The sequence below is a fragment of the Rattus norvegicus genome, chromosome 3 (genome assembly GCF_036323735.1).
Source record: "Rattus norvegicus strain BN/NHsdMcwi chromosome 3, GRCr8, whole genome shotgun sequence".
Classification (NCBI taxonomy): Eukaryota; Metazoa; Chordata; class Mammalia; order Rodentia; family Muridae; genus Rattus; species Rattus norvegicus.
The window spans coordinates 69,518,736-69,540,614 of NC_086021.1; the positions used below are offsets into that span (position 1 = coordinate 69,518,736).

Here is a 21,879-nt window from a genome sequence, read left to right on the forward strand (position 1 = left end):
GATTTTCAGTCATATTGTTAGTGAAATTGCTATTGCTTCTTGAGTTTTGGAAGATAACCAGCAAGTGACAGAGGTGACATGGGCATCCATTAAACAGAAGAATGAAGTAAAACATTTTTAAGATGTTTAGAAGGTGTCGCACTGTGTTGCAATTTTTCTTGGTCATCTTTGTCCAGTTTCTGTACTTAGTATGTGTATTAGTCAGCTGTGGCCAATCACAATCCTTTAATCACTGTGGTTTTGATATCAAACATCTGTTTTTCATCATTTTATGTTTGTTCTCAAACTAAAAGAGCACTTCTTATCAAAATAAAAGCTGATCAAGTTAAGCTTTTTAAAAGTGTATTATATTCCAAAAGAACAAGACAAGACAAGCAGTAGGATCCTGAGTACAAAATGAAGGGGAGAGTAAATGCACACACAGCCAGGTTATTCAAATGAGGGTATCGAGCAGCAGGGGAGTGAAGAAAGGTGACGGCTTTATTGCATCATTGAGAGGCACAATTATGTAGTTAATACGCAGGGATTGGTAGCCTTGGAAACCATTGAGTATGGAACCATCTCTTATGGTCTACTTTGGACCCCCCCTTATATTGATAACACTAGAAAAGAAAATATCACAAATAACCTTTTCTTGAACATCCTGGCCAAAAGAATGGAGTATACCTCTGGCCTTGAGTAGACAAGTGACATTCTGATTTGCTTCAAAGATCAACATTATATATCCTGGCTTCATCCCTTGTCAGTTAATCACCTGGCTGGGAGAACACCCCATTGGAAACATGACTCACTTGAAGACATGCTAAGCAGATGGAAATGCTATCCCCTCAATGATATAATGTTTTCGTACTTCCCCCCAACTCTTCCTGCAAGTAGTTTTTGGATCTTCACTGTTAAGTCTACCTCGATGAGTTCTAATCTCAGAGCTTCCCCTTTCTAAGCAAATGTTCCTAGGTACACTGGACATTCTCCTGAGTTCCGGGAAGTCTCCTTCACCTCACCACCCTCTGTGCAGCTGCTAGATGACTCCATTGATAAACATGTCAGTTTCCTTTGATCCTAACTCAAGAGTCACACGCTTTTCTATTTCTTTTTGTACTTCTCTTTTCCCTGCAGTTGCTCAGATTTCCATGCAGCTTGCCTGTCGTGCTGATTTCCTTCGTGAATGTAACAAAAATATCCTCGAGCTTTCTTCCTGGTACGTTTCTAAATTATTTTATTAACAAGGATAAGAATTCAAAAGGGAACCCTGGCTTTCTGTGTAACACTAGTTGGTGGGTCATGAATGATTGAAACAGGCATTTGCAAGAGCTCAATGAGTTTTGCTCCCAGGGCCGAACAGGTTTTGTCTGCTCAGGAAATTCTTAACCTATACATCCATATTATTTTATCTTAACACTGCTATTTTGAAGCACATCTTTCTTATTATAGTTTACTCATATAATATATCTAGCAGATTGGCACTTATCCCATCAATCAAAACATGTCATAGAGCCAAGTCTAAAATCATAGTGGTAAGAATTGCTAATTTTCTCCCTCAGATTACATTCCTAAGGAAACGTTCCTACTAAAAGTACTTACAGAGACAGACGGGTGGGTAATTAGACATTTCCCTACCTATCACATTGTTATAGAATGTGTGGATCTCAGTTTTCTAATTTGTATGTGTGAGGAAGCTAATGATTCTTACCACTTATAAGTTATGACTCTTTGAGTCCCCAGCCACTGATAGGGCTTCATCAAATTTTAATTTTAGATTCAAATTACACTTTAATCTAAACTACAGGACAGTTCCTATTCTCACACTGTGTCACTCTCCAGTGAAATATGTGCCCCCTTCATTTGTCTACTTAGGCTGCTGTTCAGACAATAGATTTTCTGTACTCCTTTAGGTCAGTGAACCTTGCACATTTTATTCCAAATTGGATAGCTTGTTGATTTACCTATTGTTTTTGAATAAGCCTACCATAAAACCACATCTTTTATAAAGGCTTGACACATTTATGTTGGTTTTGTTCCAAAACTAGAATGATAGCTGCTCATGTAGATCCGATGAAGGAAGGCTTCAGGTTTTGTAACACCTACCACCTCAGTTCTTGAAGTAAAAATGAAAATATTTGTCACTTTATGACCTGTCCTAATTACTTTTATGTTGCTGTGACACAACGCCATGACCAAGAAATCAGAAAGTAAAGCATTTAATTGGGGGCTTACTTACCATGGTGAGTCTCAGACCATCAGGCTGGAGAGCATGACAGCAGGCAGGCAAGCATTACTCTGGAGAAGTAGCTGAAAGCTTACATGTAGATACAATGACACTTGGCAAGGACGCAGGATATAGCTTAGAAGGATGTAGACTTTTGAAACCACAAAGCCCACCCCCAGCAGCATACCTCTTCCAATGAGCCCACACCTCCTAATCCTTCCCAAACAGTTCTACCAACTTTAGAGAAATTATTCAAGTACATGAACCTATGTGAACTATTCTCATTCAAGACACCACATGGCCCATATGCATCTTGATATCTCTGTTTGTCCCAGGATCTAGCCTTACAACAAGGACAAGAGTTAGGAATTTATTTGAGAACTACTGAAAATACCAGAAAGGTAGTAGAGTTTTTCAGTGACCAAATATGAGGCTGGACCTCCTTCCCATACAGAAATACTAACAAAGTTTTATCCCACCTTAAACAAGAAGGAACTAGCATGTTCACAAAACAATTCTTGAGAGGCTTTCTGTATGTTAGGCAAACATTCCATAAACCCTGTGACTCTCAAGTATGGCTGGCCTGGGGTTGACTCCTTTGCTGTCTCTTCATGGTTCACTTCTCTTCAGTTCAGAGGAGCAAGCTTTTAGGTTCAGGATGCAGATAGTGGAATCCCTGGGGAGTTAAATAAGTTTCACTGAAAGTTTGAGGGGTAAGAGTAGGAAACAGTCATTCTCAAAGACCAATTTACCTTCCCTTAAAGTCAAGGGAATCACTTATATATGGCAAGAGCTTTTCCTTTGTGTCTTTAACTAAATCATTCTGGCCTTGTTCATACATTGTTCTGATTCTGTCCCTAGCTTTTGTAAGTGAACATAGAGAACTCATAGTGAATTTACTTATTGCTGTGTATCTTCCCCTTGTGTATCTTCCCCTACTCCTTAGTGCATGGTCCCTTCTGATCCTGGGACAGGGCATACAGAGCTATCTGTATTGAAAAAAAAGAAGGCAAAAGGAATAGAAAAACAGGCTAATATTTCAAAATTGTATATCGTTGCAATATTGTTATCCTATAGAAGTACAAGATGGATGCAAAGGTTGTAAGTTTTGTGGTAAAATTAACAAAAAATAACCTAATTTCTCAGGGACTTCAAAAAATACAAAAATGCTTCTTACTCAGAGCTCAGTGAAATACAAGTTTCTGAGGCACGTGGTAGCAAGGATCCCAGTCTAACTTTTAGCCGGATCTCTTCTTGCTCCCGTCATAGATCTCTATATTAGTTTGCATTTAGGTGGATTAGAATCATAGCATAAGTCTGAGCAGGGTTTTGTAAATAAATATGGAGTTCTTTTCCAATATTCTACCAGTCAAAATTCAGGCACATGGTAAACCAGAAAGTTTAGGTTATATACATATTTAGGAGAAGAAGATAAGCTTAATACTTGACAATTGGCCAAATATCTTGCAATCCCATGGACACTAATTTAAAAGCAGAATGGTGGACTTGGAATGTGATGTCATTGGTTTTCACTGCATTTCTCCACTTAGCATCACTGTATTCCTAAGCTAGTAGCTTTACATTCATGAAATGCTGATTATCCTGTAAACTTGAGATAAAAATCTGCACTCTCATTTAGATACATAGACTGCCAAATCCTGGATGAGTGCTAAAAAATTTGGAGTTCCAGTATTTTCCTGAGACTAACTGCCTTCATTATAAGGGCAACACTGGTGAGTATCAACTAAGAGTTGATGACATAAAATGGGAGTGAAGTCTTCACTTTACAATTTTTCCAGAGGTTCTTCTTGTGATTCACTGTTGTTATCTGTGCTTCTTTCTTCAATTAAAGAAATGAAATCCCAGGATACAGAATAGCTCATGAGATTGGGCCAATTAATATTAGATCAAACCAGGAATCTTGTCTTCTGAGTCAGTATTTGAGAATATATATATAATTCCTTTGTCCTAAACTCTCCTCTCTCCTCCCTAATGTATGCCTTCCATCTAACCTAGCGTCCTTTAGTGGTTTATGCTGTTACGACGCAGGCATCCTTGACCCTGAGTTAGTCATAAAAACTGGGACTGTATTGTGAAATTTCAAACTGCTGTTAAGATGATGAAAGAGATATTTTATAAATAATCAGCTATGACATTATCAACAACTATATTTATTCTCTGGCATTCTGCTGAAATCCTTGCTATGACTGTTGCCAAGGAAATGAGTAAAGGAATTTGCGTACATTGAAGGAAATGGAAGGAGGTAAAATTCCCACAACATGCAACAGATACTATATTTGTGTCCATTCTGCTAAAAAAAACCATCTGGTTTAAATAAAAATTTACTAATATCTGAAATAATGAATAGCTTATGAACTGCGAAAATGCATTTTAAAGCTAGTTTACTAAGTGGCAAAGTCTTTTATGTGACAATAAAAAGAAGATATGACTATACCTACCAGCAATCCAGTTCTTGCTCTGAGCAAAGAAGAAATAAACATTTCAGAGGAAAGATAGCAGAATGCTCCTAATTCATGAAAGTCGCTTGAATTTTTTCTCTGAATTGTCCCCTTGTCAAAACCACAATTTCTCCCTACTGGAGGGTTTTTTAATACTTAGGATTAATTCATTCATGCATGCATGCATTCATACATACAGACAGACAGAGCCTCTTGTATCTCAACTTGTCTTCCATTTCATTCAGTAGCTGGAGATGATTTTGAACTTCTGGTCCTCTTTCCCCTGCTTTCTGAGTGCTGAAGTTCTAGGTGTGTACCACTGTGCCTGACCTGTGTGGTACTAAGGATCAGAGCCACTGCTTTGTGAATGTTAGGCAAGCAGTGTGCCCTTTGAACTATATCCCAACTCCATTTAAAAGATGCTGTTGCAGTAATGCGGATTGACCCTAGGGCCCTGAAGATTCCCTTGAGCTGTATTCATCCCCCTTTTTACATTTTATTTTGAGAAAGAGATCCAATAGGCTCACTAGGCTTCCACCAAACTTGTAACCCTTCTGCTTTGTCCTTTTGAAGGGGCTACAGGCATTTACTACCTACCAGGACTGCATAAGGATTCTTGAATGGATTGACTTAGTAAGGTTCAAGATAGTATAGGTGGGTTATTCCTGACAAAAAAAAATCTTAATTTGTTCATCATTCACTTAAGAAACAAATCTTGCATACAAGCTATGGATCCTCTCCCAAGGCTATAAATAGTGAGGGGTAATATTTGCTCCCAATTATGATAACTCTGTATGTAGAAACAATGCACATGACCCAAAAGAGTGCTCCATCACCAGAAGGCACAGACACTCAAATGTTTCCAAACGAATGAAAAGTTCTATTCAGCGATAGAGACGCATTCAATTTGATTAGAATAAAAAATATTCATTTATTTTATTAATCAAATCCATTTGATCAGTACCCAATAAATGTGAATTAAATAATAAAATGTAAAACAGCTAGTTATAAACGGACAACTGGCCAATGGCAGGCTTGATGAGGGCTAAGACCTCATAACTCCCAGTGAGCAGTGGAGAAAAGATTAGGAGAAAGCAAGGGGCACAGCGGTACCCTTGAAGGACTGTGTAGACAAGCTTAACCCTCTACTAATGTATAAAAAGTCAGGAATTGTTTCATGGCATCTGGAAGTTCTTTAAAAAGTCACAGGAAAGTATATTTTCACTGGAGGTTTTCATGAAGTTCATTGTGATATAAACATCTAAAATATGCAGCTTCCTGAAGGAAGGAACCTTCCAAGTCAGAATGGTTTTAACCGCACAGAAGAACAAATCCCTTTCAAATTCGGCAGGAATTTAGGCCAGAAGAAAGCCACTTGTCACACATTGAAAATGCACCCTACAGAAAAGGAAGCAGAGGAAATTTAAGAGCTGAGGTTCAAAACAACAGAGGTTGTGTTTGGTCACAATGAAGGCATAGTGTTAGAAAGGGACAGCGTCAGCTACTGAAATACCGGACAAGGACCAGCACCAGATAGAGCCAAGTGTGTAAGTTGTGTCTTTCAAGAATCACACATTCTACTCAGACATATGTAACTGGCAGACGTGTTTTTTTTATTTCTATTAATACATTTAGGGGTAGTGAGTTCTGAATTTGAGTTGTGTCCTTTCATACATGGGTATTTGCTCTTAATTAAAGTGCTTTATATCCTTTAATCCTTTCTTATCCTTTAGTTTTTTGCTGTATATGAAAATTTAAATCATGGAGAATTAGTGGGAATGTAAACCATCTTTTATAATGGCTTTATTTTCATACTACCAAAATCTTATTAAAATGTAGAAATGTTAAAATATTAAGTGTCTGTAAAATGTGATGCTGGTATTAATTCGGGAGGGTTTAAGTTTTTGAAATGGATATTAATTGCACTAAAGATTGCAGTGTTATTCTTTGATGTTTCTAGAATGTATTCATCCCTTGAGACATGCCATTACACACCTTTCCTTCCCAGAAATTCTGCATTTAGGAACATGAAAGTTTAATTTACATAATTGACTCCTTTTCATTTTTTAACCCATTAAGTTTAAAGATGATGCTACTCCCTTAAAAAAAAACTTAGGGTTTCACCAAAGTATTGAATAAGCTTATTTGGAGAACAAATTTAATTGAAAACATTTTTGCAATGTATTTATGAAATACGCAATGACCCAGAAGTAGCCCAGAAAAAAAAAAACTTGCATAAAAGGGATATAGTCTGGAAAAACTGATAATATCAACAATGGAAGAGTAGAGAAAACAATTAGATATAAGAGTGAATATATTACAAGTTGGAGAGGGAAGATTGCTGCAGACAGGATAAAACCTGAAGAAAGAGTGCTTTAAAATGACGGAGATGTTCTTCCTAAACAGAAATTTCAGACTGAGTACATGAAGAAGGTTTATTTCACAGAGAGAGAGAGAGAGAGAGAGAGAGAGAGAGAGAGAGAGAGAGAGAGAGTGTTCACCATTTTCAGAACTGTAATTTAAAGTCAAATTCTCGAGGGCCAAAACGAAGGCAATGGAGGAAAGAAAGGGAAATTGATTAGCAGGGGGAAAAATGCCATGTTAAGGTCAAGGGAAATTTGGATTGAGATGGGGCCACTGAAGGAGGTGAACCCCAGAGTGAAGTTTCCGGAGAGCATTAACAGCTGAAGCCACCGTTTAGAAGTCCAAGCAGAAAAACAGTTATGATAAATGGGGGCGGCAGGAATAGCCCACTCATCTGAGGAGAAGAAAATTAGGGTCAAGGAAAGTTGTAGAATAAGATCTGTGTGGGTGTTCGGGAAAGATAAAATGTGATGAAATGAAAGTCAAATATCTCCATGAATATGTGGAATGTATTATACTTCTCAAATACAGAAAATGGACAAAAATCCCATCATCCAGTGCATCAGACAAATTTAATATTCAATGCCTTTGACACATAAGGATCTTCACCTTCTGGAGATGTAACTTTGATAGATAGCGAATTTTAGTTTGCTATTTTCCTGCAACAAGTAATCATCAGCCATGGAGAGAAGCCATTTATTTGAGCAACAGTAAGCAACACTGAAGAAGAGTCAGTTACTGCTTTACTAACCAAAGGGGGCTGCATGAGCACTGTCTTCATACAGTGTGCACTAACTCTATTCCTCCTCCTACAATAGGAGCATCTGTGTTGCGATGGATACTTACGCAACAACCTCAACAATGAGAAAACCCTCCCTTCTGACAACGAAGTGGATAGTCAGTAGCTTCCGCGCATCTTGATGTTCCCCTAACTACAGATAACACCAAGTTATCATCAGAGTCACCCTGCCCATTGTGAGGGGGCAATGGCCTCAGGATAGAGAGACATGCGACCTAGGCGGACCAGTTCCTGTGTCCCCAGGGCTTGCACTAGAAGTAGCAACAGGAAAGAGGAATGGTTTTGATTTGCTCTGAGATTACTGTTGGAGGGGGACAAATAAACCCAGAGCTGCGAGTTATCGTTGTAGTCAGAGGAAAGGGAGATTCTTGAGAGGAAGGCAAGTCGTGAAAACAAGCTTGTCTGTGAGAACTGTGTGCAGCGCTCTCTCACTGGTATTATGGTGCTTTTATGAACATATTTTGTCTTTGCTATCACAATGTGACCTATAAAGCAGAAAGTGTCTTTTCATCTTTCCAGATGTGCGCTGTTTGGCGGATATTGTAACCTGGCTGGTACTCCACCATTCCAAGGTTTCCTACTTTGCAGACTACTGCAGAAACAGGAAAACCCCAGGTACTCACTCACCTGACTTCAGCAGTTAAAGTTGTCATACCACCAGTCCTGTCCATTGAGATAGAAGTGGAGTATGCTAGGAGAAATACATAATCATCTAAGGAATGCTATGTGTTTCTGAGGTTGCCTCTTGTTTGTGGTTGAAATTAGTTTGTGATACACTGCTTGACCAAGGACAATGAGGAGAGGAAGACTTTACTTTGCCTTATACTTCCAGGTCACAATTTACCATTGAGGGAACTCAAGGCCTGAACAGGAAATTAAGAACTGAGGCAGAGATTATGGAAGAACATTTTTTTATTCTCCTTGGCTACTGCTTATCCAGTTTTCTTTATAAGCCAAGACTAACCAGGCCAGTGGTGTTACCGCGCACAGTGGGTTCAGTGGTCCGATATCAAGCAGCACTCAAGACACTTGACTACTGAGTTAGCCACAAGTCATTTTGATCTGGGAAATCCTTCTATTAAGCATACCTCATCCAGTGAAATGTTTGGTTCTGTCTTATTGACAACAAAAGGAACCCATACAAACAATGAGCAAAGTTGATGTCTTGACCTTCTGCGGTGCTATCAGAAGAAGGTGATGAAAATAAAGGAGAGGAGAAGCCAGGTTATTTACAGTGGCTTCTGCACCCACAATGAAACTGAGTGCATTGGATTTTCTTTCCGAACAACTTAAAATTTGGTTTTGACCACTTGGACCCTATGTTATTGAGCTAGGGATTAGGTTCCAACCTTCAAGTTTCTCAAATTGCAATCTGGATGTCATTTCCATGAAGCAGTGATCTGGAGACTGGCAAAATACTGGGCTAGGATGCACACATGATTCCATGTCAGAGATCTCAAGTAGAATTCTAATTTCTATGATTTAGTAGATTTATGAGACAATCATTTGCAAAGTAATGACTCCCCTTGAATTTATTGTACTATATATGGACATAGGTAACATTAGGGACTTTATAGAGTTTGCATAAAAATGCAGCTGTGAAATCCATGCAACTGGTACTCATTTTATAATTGTTGATTTTCAGCATTTATTCTATCGTATTATTTATTCTTGTAGGTGTGTATACATGTATGCATTCATTTATTAGTTTGTTTATGTTCATGAACACATGTGCCTTGACATGCATGTAGAGTTCATAGGAAACTTGCAAGAGTCGTACTCTTCATCCACCATGTGCATTTCAGGAATGCAATTTAGGACATTGGGTTTGGAGGGAAACACCTTTAATCACGGAGTCATTTACTGGCCCTGCTCTGTTTTAGCAGACTTCAATTCTACTGTTCTAAATGGCAATTAAGTTGGGGTAATTGGCAGAGATTTTATGATTTTATTTTGCCTTTCCTTTTATTTTTCCTTTCACTGAACATACATGTATTTTTTTTGTATCCTGATTATGGTTTCCCCTTCTTCCCTCTATTTTTTCTGGTTCTTTCTCATCCCCTCCCATCAGGGTTTACCCAACTTCAATCTCTCATGAGAAAACAAACGGGCTTCTAGGAAATTAATAGTATAAGTTATGATATAATAAGATAAAACAAAACCAATACATTGGGAAAAATAAAACAAACAAAAGGAAAAGAGCCCAAGAAATGGCATAAGAATCTTATATATAGGATCAGAGACCCACTCAGTCACACATTCAGGAATGCCATAAGTGTAGTACTGGAAGCCATAATATACATGTAAAGGATTCCTGGTGTCTGGTGTGATACACACACACACACACACACACACACACACACACACACACACATATATTCTATGGCACTCCATGAGACAAGGAACTTCCAAAGATGCCCTTGAGTTCATTTTCTGTTGTATACCTAACTTTGGACATGGAGCCTACTTTTAAGAGTAATTTTTCCCAATCTGTTGGTTGCCGTTTTGTCCTAACCACAGTGTCCTTTGCCTTACAGAAGCTTTGCAGTTTTATGAGATCCCATTTGTCGATACTTGATCTTAGAGCATAAGCCATTGGTGTTTTGTTCAGGAAATTTTTTCCAGTGCCCATGTGTTCCAGATGCTTCCCTAGTTTTTCTTCTATTAGTTTGAGTGTATCTGGTTTGATGTGGAGGTCCTTGATCCACTTGGACTTAAGCTTTGTACAGGGTGATAAGCATGGATCGATCTGCATTCTTCTACATGTTGACCTCCAGTTGAACCAGCACCATTTGCTGAAAATGCTATCTTTTTTCCATTGGATGGTTTTGGCTCCTTTGTCAAAAACCAAGTGCCCATAGGTGTGTGGGTTCATTTCTGGGTCTTCAATTCTGTTCCATTGATCTATCTGTCTGTCTCTGTACCAATACCATGCAGTTTTTATCACTATTGCTCTGTAATACTGCTTGAGTTCAGGGATAGTGATTCCCCCTGAAGTCCTTTTATTGTTGAGGATAGCTTTAGCTATCCTGGGTTTTTTGTTATTCCAGATGAATTTGCAAATTGTTCTGTCTAACTCTTTGAAGAATTGGATTGGTATTTTGATGGGGATTGCATTGAATCTGTAGATCGCTTTTGGTAAAATGGCCATTTTTACTATATTAATCCTGCCAATCCATGAGCATGGGAGATCTTTCCATCTTCTGAGGTCTTCTTCAATTTCTTTCTTCAGAGTCTTGAAGTTCTTATTGTACAAATCTTTTACTTGCTTGGTTAAAGTCACACCGAGGTTCTTTATATTATTTGGGTCTACTATGAAGGGTGTCGTTTCCCTAATTTCTTTCTCGGCTTGTTTCTCTTTTGTATAGAGGAAGGCTACTGATTTATTTGAGTTAATTTTATACCCAGCCACTTTGCTGAAGTTGTTTATCAGCTTTAGTAGTTCTCTGGTGGAACTTTTGGGATCACTTAAATATACTATCATATCATCTGCAAATAGTGATATTTTGACTTCTTTTCTGATCTGTATCCCCTTGACCTCCTTTTGTTGTCTGCTCTGGCTAGAACTTCAAGAACTATATTGAATAAGTAGGGAGAGAGTGGCAGCCTTGTCTAGTCCCTGATTTTAGTGGGATTGCTTCAAGTTTCTCTCCATTTAGTTTAATGTTAGCAACTGGTTTGCTGTATATGGCTTTTACTATGTTTAGGTATGGGCCTTGAATTCCTATTCTTTCCAGGACTTTTATCATGAAGGGGTGTTGAATTTTGTCAAATGCTTTCTCAGCATCTAATGAAATGATCATGTGGTTTTGATCTTTCAGTTTGTTTATATAATGGATCACGTTGATGGTTTTCCGTATATTAAACCATCCCTGCATGCCTGAGATGAAGCCTACTTGATCATGGTGGATGATTGTTTTGTTGTGCTCTTGGATTCGGTTTGCCAGAATTTTATTGAGTATTTTTGCGTCGATATTCATAAGGGAAATTGGTCTGAAGTTCTCTTTCTTTGTTGGGTCTTGGTGTGGTTTAGGTATAAGAGTAATTGTGGCTTCATAGAAGGAATTCGGTAGTGCTCCATCTGTTTCAATTTTGTGGAATAGTTTGGATAATATTGGTATGAGGTCTTCTATGAAGGTCTGATAGAATTCTGCACTGAACCCGTCTGGACCTGGGCTCTTTTTGGTTGGGAGACCTTTAATGACTGCTTCTATTTCCTTAGGAGTTATGGGGTTGTTTAACTGGTTTATCTGTTCCGGATTTAATTACGGTACCTGGTATCTGTCTAGGAAATTGTCCATTTCCTGAAGATTTTCAAGTTTTGTTGAATATAGGCTTTTGTAGTAAGATCTGATGATTTTTTGAATTTCCTCTGAATCTGTAGTTATGTCTCCCTTTTCGTTTCTGATTTTGTTAATTTGGACACACTCTCTGTGTCCTCTCGTTAGTCTGGATAAGGGTTTATCTATCTTGTTGATTTTCTCAAAGAACCAACTTTTGGTTGTGTTGATTCTTTCTATGGTCCTTTTTGTTTCTACTTGGTTGATTTCAGCTCTGAGTTTGATTATTTCCTGCCTTCTCCTCCTCCTGGGTGTATTTGTTTCTTTTTTTTTTTTTTTTTTTTTTTTTTAATTTTTTTTTATTTTTTATTTTTTTATTAACTTGAGTATTTCTTATATACATTTCGAGTGTTATTCCCTTTCCCGGTTTCCGGGCAAACATCCCCCTCCCCCCTCCCCTTCCTTATGGGTGTTCCCCTCCCAACCCTCCCCCCATTGCCGCCCTCCCCCCATAGACTAGTTCACTGTGGGTTCAGTCTTAGCAGGACCCAGGGCTTCCCCTTCCACTGGTGCTCTTACTAGGATATTCATTGCTACCTATGGGGTCAGAGTCCAGGGTCAGTCCATGTATAGTCTTTAGGTAGTGGCTTAGTCCCTGGAAGCTCTGGTTGCTTGGCATTGTTGTACTTTTGGGGTCTCGAGCCCCTTCAAGCTCTTCCAGTTCTTTCTCTGATTCCTTCAATAGGGGACCTATTCTCAGTTCAGTGGTTTGCTGCTGGCATTCGCCTCTATATTTGCTGTATTCTGGCTGTGTCTCTCAGGAGCGATCTACATCCGGCTCCTGTCGGTCTGCACTTCTTTGCTTCATCCATCTTGTCTAATTGGGTGGCTCTATATGTATGGGCCACATGTGGGGCAGGCTCTGAATGGGTGTTCCTTCAGTCTCTGTTTTAATCTTTGCCTCTCCCTTCCCTGCCAAGGGTATTCTTTTTCCTCATTTAAAGAAGGAGTGAAGCATTCACATTTTGATCATCCGTCTTGAGTTTCGTTTGTTCTAGGGATCTAGGGTATTTGTTTCTTTTTGTTCTAGAGCTTTTACGTGTGCTGTCAAGCTGCTGACATATGCTCTCTCCTGTTTCTTTCTGCAGACACTCAGCGCTATGAGTTTTCCTCTTAGCACAGCTTTCATTGTGTCCTATAAGTTTGGGTATGTTGTACCTTCATTTTCATTAAATTCTAAAAAGTCTTTAATTTCTTTATTTCTTCCTTGACCAGGTTATCATTGAGTAGAGGCCTTATATCCAAAATATACAAAGAACTCAAGAAGTTAGACCGCAGTGCGACAAATAACCCTATTAAAAAATGGGGTTCAGAGCTAAACAAAGAATTCACAGCTGAGGAATGCCGAATGGCTGAGAAACACCTAAAGAAATGTTCAACATCTTTAGTCATAAGGGAAATGCAAATGAAAACAACCCTGAGATTTCACCTCACACCAGTGAGAATGGCTAAGATGAAAAACTCAGGTGACAGCAGATGCTGGCGAGGATGCAGTGAAAGAGGAACACTCCTCCATTGTTGGTGGGATTGCAGACTGGTACAACCATTCTGGAAATCAGTCTGGAGGTTCCTCAGAAAATTGGACATTGAACTGCCTGAGGATCCAGCTATACCTCTCTTGGGCATATACCCAAAAGATGCCCCAACATATAAAAAAGACACGTGCTCCACTATGTTCATCGCAGCCTCATTTATAATAGCCAGAAGCTGGAAAGAACCCAGATGCCCTTCAACAGAGGAATGGATACAGAAAATGTGGTACATCTACACAATGGAATATTACTCAGCTATCAAAAACAATGACTTTATGAAATTTGTAGGCAAATGGTTGGAACTGGAAAATATCATCCGGAGTGTGGTAACCCAATCACAGAAAAACACATATGGTATGCACTCATTGATAAGTAGCTATTAGCCCAAATGCTTGAATTACCCTAGATGCCTAGAACAAATGAAACTCAAGACGGATGATCAAAATGTGAATGTTTCACTCCTTCTTTAAAAGGGGAACAAGAATACCCTTGGCAGGGAATAGAGAGGCAAAGATTAAAACAGACACAGAAGGAACACCCATTCAGAGCCTGCCCCACATGTGGCCCATACATATACAGCCACCCAATTAGACAAGATGGATGAAGCAAAGAAGTGCAGGCTGACAGGAGCCGGATGTAGATCGCTCCTGAGAGACACAGCCAGAATACAGCAAATACAGAGGCGAATGCCAGCAGCAAACCACTGAACTGAGTATAGAACCCCCGTTGAAGGAATCAGAGAAAGAGCTAGAAGAGCTTGAAGGGGCTCGAGACCCCATATGTACAACAATGCCAAGCAACCAGAGCTTCCAGGGACTAAGCCACTACCTAAAGACTATACATGGACTGACCCTGGACTCTAACCTCATAGGTAGCAATGAATATCCTAGTAAGAGCACCAGTGGAAGGGGAAGCCCTGGGTCCTGCTAAGACTGAACCCCCAGTGAACTAGACTGTTGGGGGGGGCGGCAATGGGGGGAGGATGGGGAGGGGAGCACCCAAAAAGAAGGGGAGGGGGGAGGGAGATGTTTGCCTGGAAACCGGGAAAGGGAACAACACTGGAAATGTATACAAGAAATACTCAAGTTAATAATAAAAGAAAAAAAATGGATGTGTTAATATTATAATGACAACATGTATGAATAATATGATATATCTTGTCTTTTCAAAAATAATAAATATTGAAGTATCAAAAAAAGACCAAAAGATACACATATCCAGGGGTCCAATGACCTGCCAATTCTTGCTCTTTGGTTGGTGGTTCGTATCTCCGGAAGACCCCAAGGTTCTCGGCAAGTTGATTCTGTTGATCTTCCTGTTCTTAACTGATCTTCATACCCTATTGAATAAAGTTAAATCTCATGTCCATAACCACAAAAAAAAGAGTAATCTTTCTGAATGAGACTCTTGGAGAGAACTAAATTTTCATTTGCAAGTATTTGTCAGTTGGAGTTAGCTTCTAGGGTATAGGTTGGGGCGTGTGTCCCCTTCTCTCAGCTAGCTGTAATAACTCATCAGGTGCCGACCTGTTCAGGCCACGTCTGCAGCCTCAGTCTCTCCAGTTCATCTGTGAGTTTATTCTATTGTATTTAGAGGACCTTGTTTCCTAGTGTTCTCCATTTACTGTGGCCCTTACACATTCTGCTTCTTCTGTAGGGTATTCTGGGCCCTGAGGTGAGGGATTCGATGGAGACATCCCATTGAGGGATAAGGTATCAAAGTCTCTCATTCTGTACATGTTGTTTAGTTGTAGGTTCTCATCTGCTGCAGGAGGAAGCTTCTCTGATATTGCTGAGAAAGGCAGTGAACTGCATATAGCAGAGTGCCATTATGAGTCTTTTTTTCTATGTTCTTTTAATAGAATCAATATTTGGTGTTACTTCTTGCTATCTAGTTAGATTCTTGGTCACCTTAGCAGTGTAAGGTATGGGTTCCTTCTTGTGAAATGGAACTTTAGTCAAGCCAGGTATTGCTTGGTTAGAATCACAGGTTTGTGCCATGGCATATTATATAGACCGGAAGTCATTGTATATCAACCATTCCAACACATGAGTCTACCAGGGCCATACATATTCAAACCAACACAGAATTCAAGAGTGATATAGCTGAATCTTGAGGTAGTTTGATTTCTATCTTCCTGAATAAACTCAACACTGATTTCCACAGTGTCTATATGTGTTCACAGTCCCTTCAACAATAGATGAACGTTCCTTTTACTCCTCATCCTCACCAGCATGAGCCACCATTTGTTTTATTGATCTTTGCCATTCTGATATATGTGAAATGAAAACTCAAAATAGTTTTCATTTGTATTTTCATGATGACTAAGGTTGTTAAACATTTCTTTGACTATTTCTCAGCCATTTACATTCCCTCTTTGGGAGTTCTATTTAGTCTGTACCCCATTTCAATGGATTATTTCTTTTCTTAATATAAAGCTTTTTGAGTTATTTCTATGTTTTGGGTATTAATTCTCTATTGATTCTCTCTTGGATATGTGGAGTTGGTAAAAATATTTTTCCTATTCTGTAGACTGTGACAGGTCTGAATGACAGTGTTACTGCCGTGAAGATTTGTACTTTCTTGTAGTACCATTTATTAATTTTGACCTTACTGCCTGTGCTAATAGTGGTCTGTTCAGAACTTCTTTTCCTGTGCCAATGAGTTCAAGACTATTCCACATTTTTCTCTTGTATTGGGTTCAGTGGATCTGGTTTTAGGCTGAGATCTTTCATCCAAGTGGAGTTGAGTTTTGTGCAGAATGATAAATATGGATCATTTTGTATTCTTCTACATGCAAACATCCAATCTGAATGTACCATTTGATAAAGATTCTGTCTTTATTCCATTGATTAGTCTGTCTTCTTCATCAAAGGTCAGGTGTCACTAGGTGTACAGAAAAGGCAGAACGTGTACAAATTTATGGATCAATGTGTCTGGTTTTGTGCCAATATCATGCTGTTTTGATTACTATAATTAGTAATTTGAGGTCCTGGTTAGTGATCACTCCAGTGGTCTTTTTTTTTAAATTTGGGATTGTTTCAGCTATGCTGGTTTGTGTGTGTGTTTCTATATGGAACTGAAAATTATCATTTAAAATCTGAAAATTGTGTTACATTTTTGATAGGGATTACATTGAATCTGTGGACAATTTTTAGTAGAATGTTTATGTTTACTCTGTTAATCCTTCCAATCCCTGATCATGGGAGGTCTTTTCACATTCTGACATCTTCAATTTCTTCCTTCTGTGTCTTAAAATTTTTATCAGGACTTGGTTAGCAATACTCCAAGGTATTTTATATTATTTCATGCTACTGTATAGGTGTTGTTTCCCTGACTTCTTTCACATCCTATTTATAATTTGCATGTAGAAGGGCTACTGATTTGGGGAGTTAATTTTAAAGCCAGAAACTTAACTGAAAGTGTTTAACGGTTGCTGGAGTTTTCCAGTTGAATTTTTAGTATTGGCATGTATACTATGCATTATCTGCAATAAAGATAGACTTCTAATATTTAACCCTTCCATCTCCTTCCATGTCCTATCTCTCCAGTTAAGACTTATGCTCTGTATTGAATATATAGGGAAAGAGTGGACAACCTCCTCTTGTTCCTGATTTTAGTGGAATTGCCCTCTCTCCAGGTAAGTTAATGTTGGCTATGGACTTGCTTCAAACTTGCTTCAAGTATGTCCCTTGAATTCCCCAATTTCACCAGTATTTTTTATCATGAACTGATATTAAATTTCATCAAAGGGCTTTTCTGTATCTAATTATCATAGAGTTTTTGCCTTTGAGTTTGTTTATATAGCATATTGCATTTTTTGATTTACTGATATGTAGGACTATCCCTGCATCTGTGGGATGAAGTCTACTTGATCATGGTGGATAATCTTTTTGATATGGTATTGGATTTTGGCTGCAAGTTTTTTATTAAGAATTTTTGCATCTATGTTTTTAAGGGAAATTGACATGCATTTCTCATTTTTTTGTTGGGTCTGTATGTGGTATGGGTATTAGGATAACTGTGGACTTGTAAAACAAGTTAAGTATTGCCCTCTCTGTTTTTATTTTGTGGAATGATTTGAGTGGTATTGGCATTAAGTCTTTTGGAAACCATGGTAGAATTCTGTCTTAAATCTGTCTGGCCGTGGATGTTTTTTGGTGGGAAATTTTAATGACTGCTTCTATTTCACTAGGAGTATTAGGTCTATTTAAATTGATTATATGATATGCATTTTAATTTAGTAGGTGAGATGAAACAAGAATATTGCCCATTTCTTTTAGGTTTTCAAATTTGCTGGAGTCCAATTTGTATGTATGATTCTGTAAATTTCCTCAGTGTCTATTGTTAAGTGCCCCTTTTCATGCATAATTTTGTTAATTTGAGTATTGTCTCTATGCCTTTTTATTATTTTGGATAAGGGTTTCTCAATCTTATTGATTGTCACAAAGAACCAACTCTTTGTTTCATTGATTCTCTGTATTTTTGTGCTTGTTGTGTTTCAACTTTATTGATCTTAGTCTTAAATTTAATTATTTCTTGCCATCTACTCCTTTGGTGCTTGATTCCTTCTTTTCAGTCTGAAGCTTTTTGGTAAGAAGTCAAGTTACTATTATTAGATTTTTTCAAAAAATATTTATGTAGGCACTTAGTATTATGAAGTCTCTAAAAACTACCTTCATTGTGTCCTATAAATTAGGGTATGACATATATTCCTGTTTTTAATTTTAGAAAGTCTTTAATTTTTTCTTTATTTCTGTCATGATCCATTTTCTTAATTTGAAGTTGAAATTGAAGTGAGTTGAAATCTGAAGTGAGTTGTTCAGTTTCTATGAGTTAATAAACTTTCTGTTGTTTTCTGTTGTTGTTGTAATCTAGCTTTAATCCTTTTTAGTCAGATAGGGTATAAGGTATTATATCAATTTTCTTGTACTAAGACTTAACTTTATAGCTGAGTACGTGGTCAATCTTAGAGAAATTTCCAGCAGATTCTGAGAGTGTGTGTGTGTGTGTGTGTGTGTGTGTGTGTGTGTGTGTGTGTGAAATGTTCTTTAATATTTGTTTTTCCATTTGGTTTAGGTTTACAGCATCAGTTAGCTTCACCATTTCTCTTTAGTTTTCGTTTAGATGACCTGTGTGTTGGTGAGAGTAGAATATCGTAGTCTTTCACTGAGGGTCAATATATTATTTAAACTGTAGTAGTATTTCTTCTATGAACTTGGGTGCTTTTGTGTTTGGTGCATATGCATAATCTTCTTTATGGGTTATAAATTGCAATGTCCTTTTGGTGGCTACTTAATTTGATGAACAAATTGAGTCCTCCGTTATCTCTTCAGATTAGTTTTGACTAGTAGTCTATTTTGTAAGATATTAAAGTTGTGACAGCAGCTTGGTTCTTAGGTCCATCTCCTTGGAATACCTTTTTCTATCTATTACCAAAAGGTCATTTCTTCCTCGATGTTAAGGTATGCTTCTTGGATGCAGCAAATGAATAGATTCTGTTTTTTTGCCCATTCAGTTAGATTGTGTGTCTTTTATTGATGAACTGAGACCACTCATGTTAAAAGTTATCAATGAGCAGTGTTTGTTTATTCCTGTTATTTCGTTGTTGTAGGGTGTGTGTGTGTGTGTGTGTGTGTGTGTGTGTGTGTGTGTGTGTGAGAGAGAGAGAGAGAGAGAGAGAGAGAGAGAGAGACTATTTACCCTCTTTTGATTTTCTGGTTTGTGATTATTATTCCTTGTATTTACTTGGTTAAGTTTAACCTCTTTAGGTTAGAGCTTTTCTTCTAGTGACTTCTATATCTATAGATATATATTGTCTAATTTTTCATTAAAAAAGAACAGATTTCACTGTAAAGGAGATTTATTTTTATTTCTTATGAAAACCATATACCTTTACATGAATTATTCATGATCTAGTCCTGTAGTGAGAAGGCTCATGGAGATACATGGAAATGTTTTATCTATGTGGGTGGAAAGCTTGTTTCACAGCAGTTATTCCAATGAGACAGTGCTGATGCTTTAAAGTTAGGTGATGAATAATTATGAGTCTCATGATACCACTTTGGTACCTTTACTTGAAAAGTAATATGGAAGAGTCCTTGAATGTGTCCAGAACTACACCAGAAAAATTCAATATTTGTGCAAAATTTCACGGGATCAGCTGTTTAAACAACAGCCTGATTAAATATCAATACATGTTTTGCAAGCATTGTAAATTTTACCCCATTGTTATCTGATAACACAATTTTCACTTGGTAAACAGGCTTTTTTTTCTGAAAACAACCAAATTATAGTATACTGTGTCCTTGTCCCAGATTGTAAGAGTGTTTCATCAAAACTAAACAGGGAAAATAGCAAGCCCTTACTTTGCCTTCTTTTATATAATCCAAAGACTACAAAGGTCATCTATTGGGTTGAAACTCTCAAGTCCAGATACACAAGAGCATGTCTGCCCTTTGCTTAGTCTTATAAAGCTCAGAGTCCTCTGATATGTACTGTAAGAAACAAATCTACTTTCAGTGACAAAATACAAATTCTGAATAAAAGAACAAAGATGGGAGCTTTGCTTCCCATTCAATGATCTTATCCATCAGACCTCTTAAGTTTTTCAAAGGTTATTTATTGGAAGTGATAGATTTTCCTTTAGCTTTGGCCATTTGACTTTGATCACATCCTCTTGGTTACTTAGAGAATACAAGACGAGTTGTAGTCATTTGAGACTCAAGACACTATGGCTAACCTTGTCATTTAACTTGAAAAATCTGAGATTATAATTAGGTGCCAACTTGCGTACAGATGGATGAGAAGCTATCACCAATAAGAACTTGGCACTTTCTCCTTTGTAACCACCCTTTGAGGGGGTGTGGATGGGAAGTCTGATAAACAACAGTCTGTTGGTCATTGCTTACATGGTACACACAGCAATATTACCTTTAGCTACGAGCACAGTGAGGTGAAATGACTAAAGCAAAACCTGCCCCAGAAATATTCTGACTTTTTTCTACGGTTATCATTTTCTCCCATTTTTACTTGGTTTCTGAGATTAGTCTATTAATATAAACTGTGAAATGTTTGAGGGAGCCAGTGAGGTCCTGAGTAAACATGTTGTTGACATTGACAAAGTCATGTCAAGGACCCAAATGCCTCAACCCCAAAGGAGATGGCAAAGCCTACCCTGGGTGAGACACAGAGGAAGTGGCAAAATGTTATTGATTCAGCTCAAATTGATACAAATTGATAAACAAGTGGAAAAATGGAACTTTGTAAAGCCAGTGATTAGGGGTTTAGGATGAATATTCCTGATTATTGACAGTAAATTGAAAATCTATAGTGTTCTTTCCCAGACAGAAACAAATAAAATTAATTTCAAAAGCATATTCCATTTGTCTTATTTCAAGTTTGAAGTACTGGTTTTATTTTTATTCATGAAATAATCTATTTCATCAATTAGACTGTTTTTTTATTGTCTACACCCATCCCCATGATCACAGCAGAGTTAAAAAATTTAGTAAAGTATTAAAAGATAATTTCTATACATTTAGCTTTTACATGGGTATAAGAAACATGGCTGTATATATTTGAACATCACATAAAATATTTTATTTTAAGAACACATTTTAAAATTTGGTTTTGTCTTCTGTTCTGATATACTCTGCAACAAATAGTAAAAAATAAAAAATAAAACAAAACAAAAACCAGAAAATGAAAAAGAGGAAAACTGTGTGCTCATTTGACTGCCAAGTACTCTCCTTATGGATCTGTAAAGTGCATCTAATTTCTAATGGTTGTTTTTATGGCTTTTGGAGTGTTGCCATTGAATTTTCCCTTAATTTATCGTCAGATGGTTTCTTATGGATTCATCTCAGTGGTTTGCTGAACTCCCTCCAGCAACCTGCTCTGAAGTCACCTGAGCTGCAGCCAGCAGAGGACTCTTGACCTATGTCCATGGGCTGTTGAGCTCAGCTCAGGGAATTGTCCATCCTGACGGCCAGAGCTCATTCAGGTAAGGCATTCCACCTCTAAAGAGTCATTGGCCCTCTCCCAGCACATTGGCACACTGACTATTGGATGCCCCAGTGAACTGGCAGAGGAGAATCAGTTAGTTGCTGCCAATGGCAATGTGGCTCAAACTACTAAAAAATGACACATTGTTTCTTAGTGGTGCAGGGAAAGTAAT

General features: G+C 37.9%; 1 long non-coding RNA gene across 1 annotated transcript in view; it reads right to left on the reverse strand.

Annotated features, from left to right (window-relative positions):
* Positions 1 to 386: 386 nt before the first annotated feature.
* Positions 387 to 21,879, reverse strand: part of LOC120101556 (uncharacterized) — a 32,390-nt gene continuing 10,897 nt past the window's right edge. The window contains exon 3 of the long non-coding RNA XR_005502175.2: positions 387 to 2,882. This is a non-coding gene — a long non-coding RNA (uncharacterized LOC120101556). The remainder of the gene's footprint in view (positions 2,883 to 21,879) is intronic.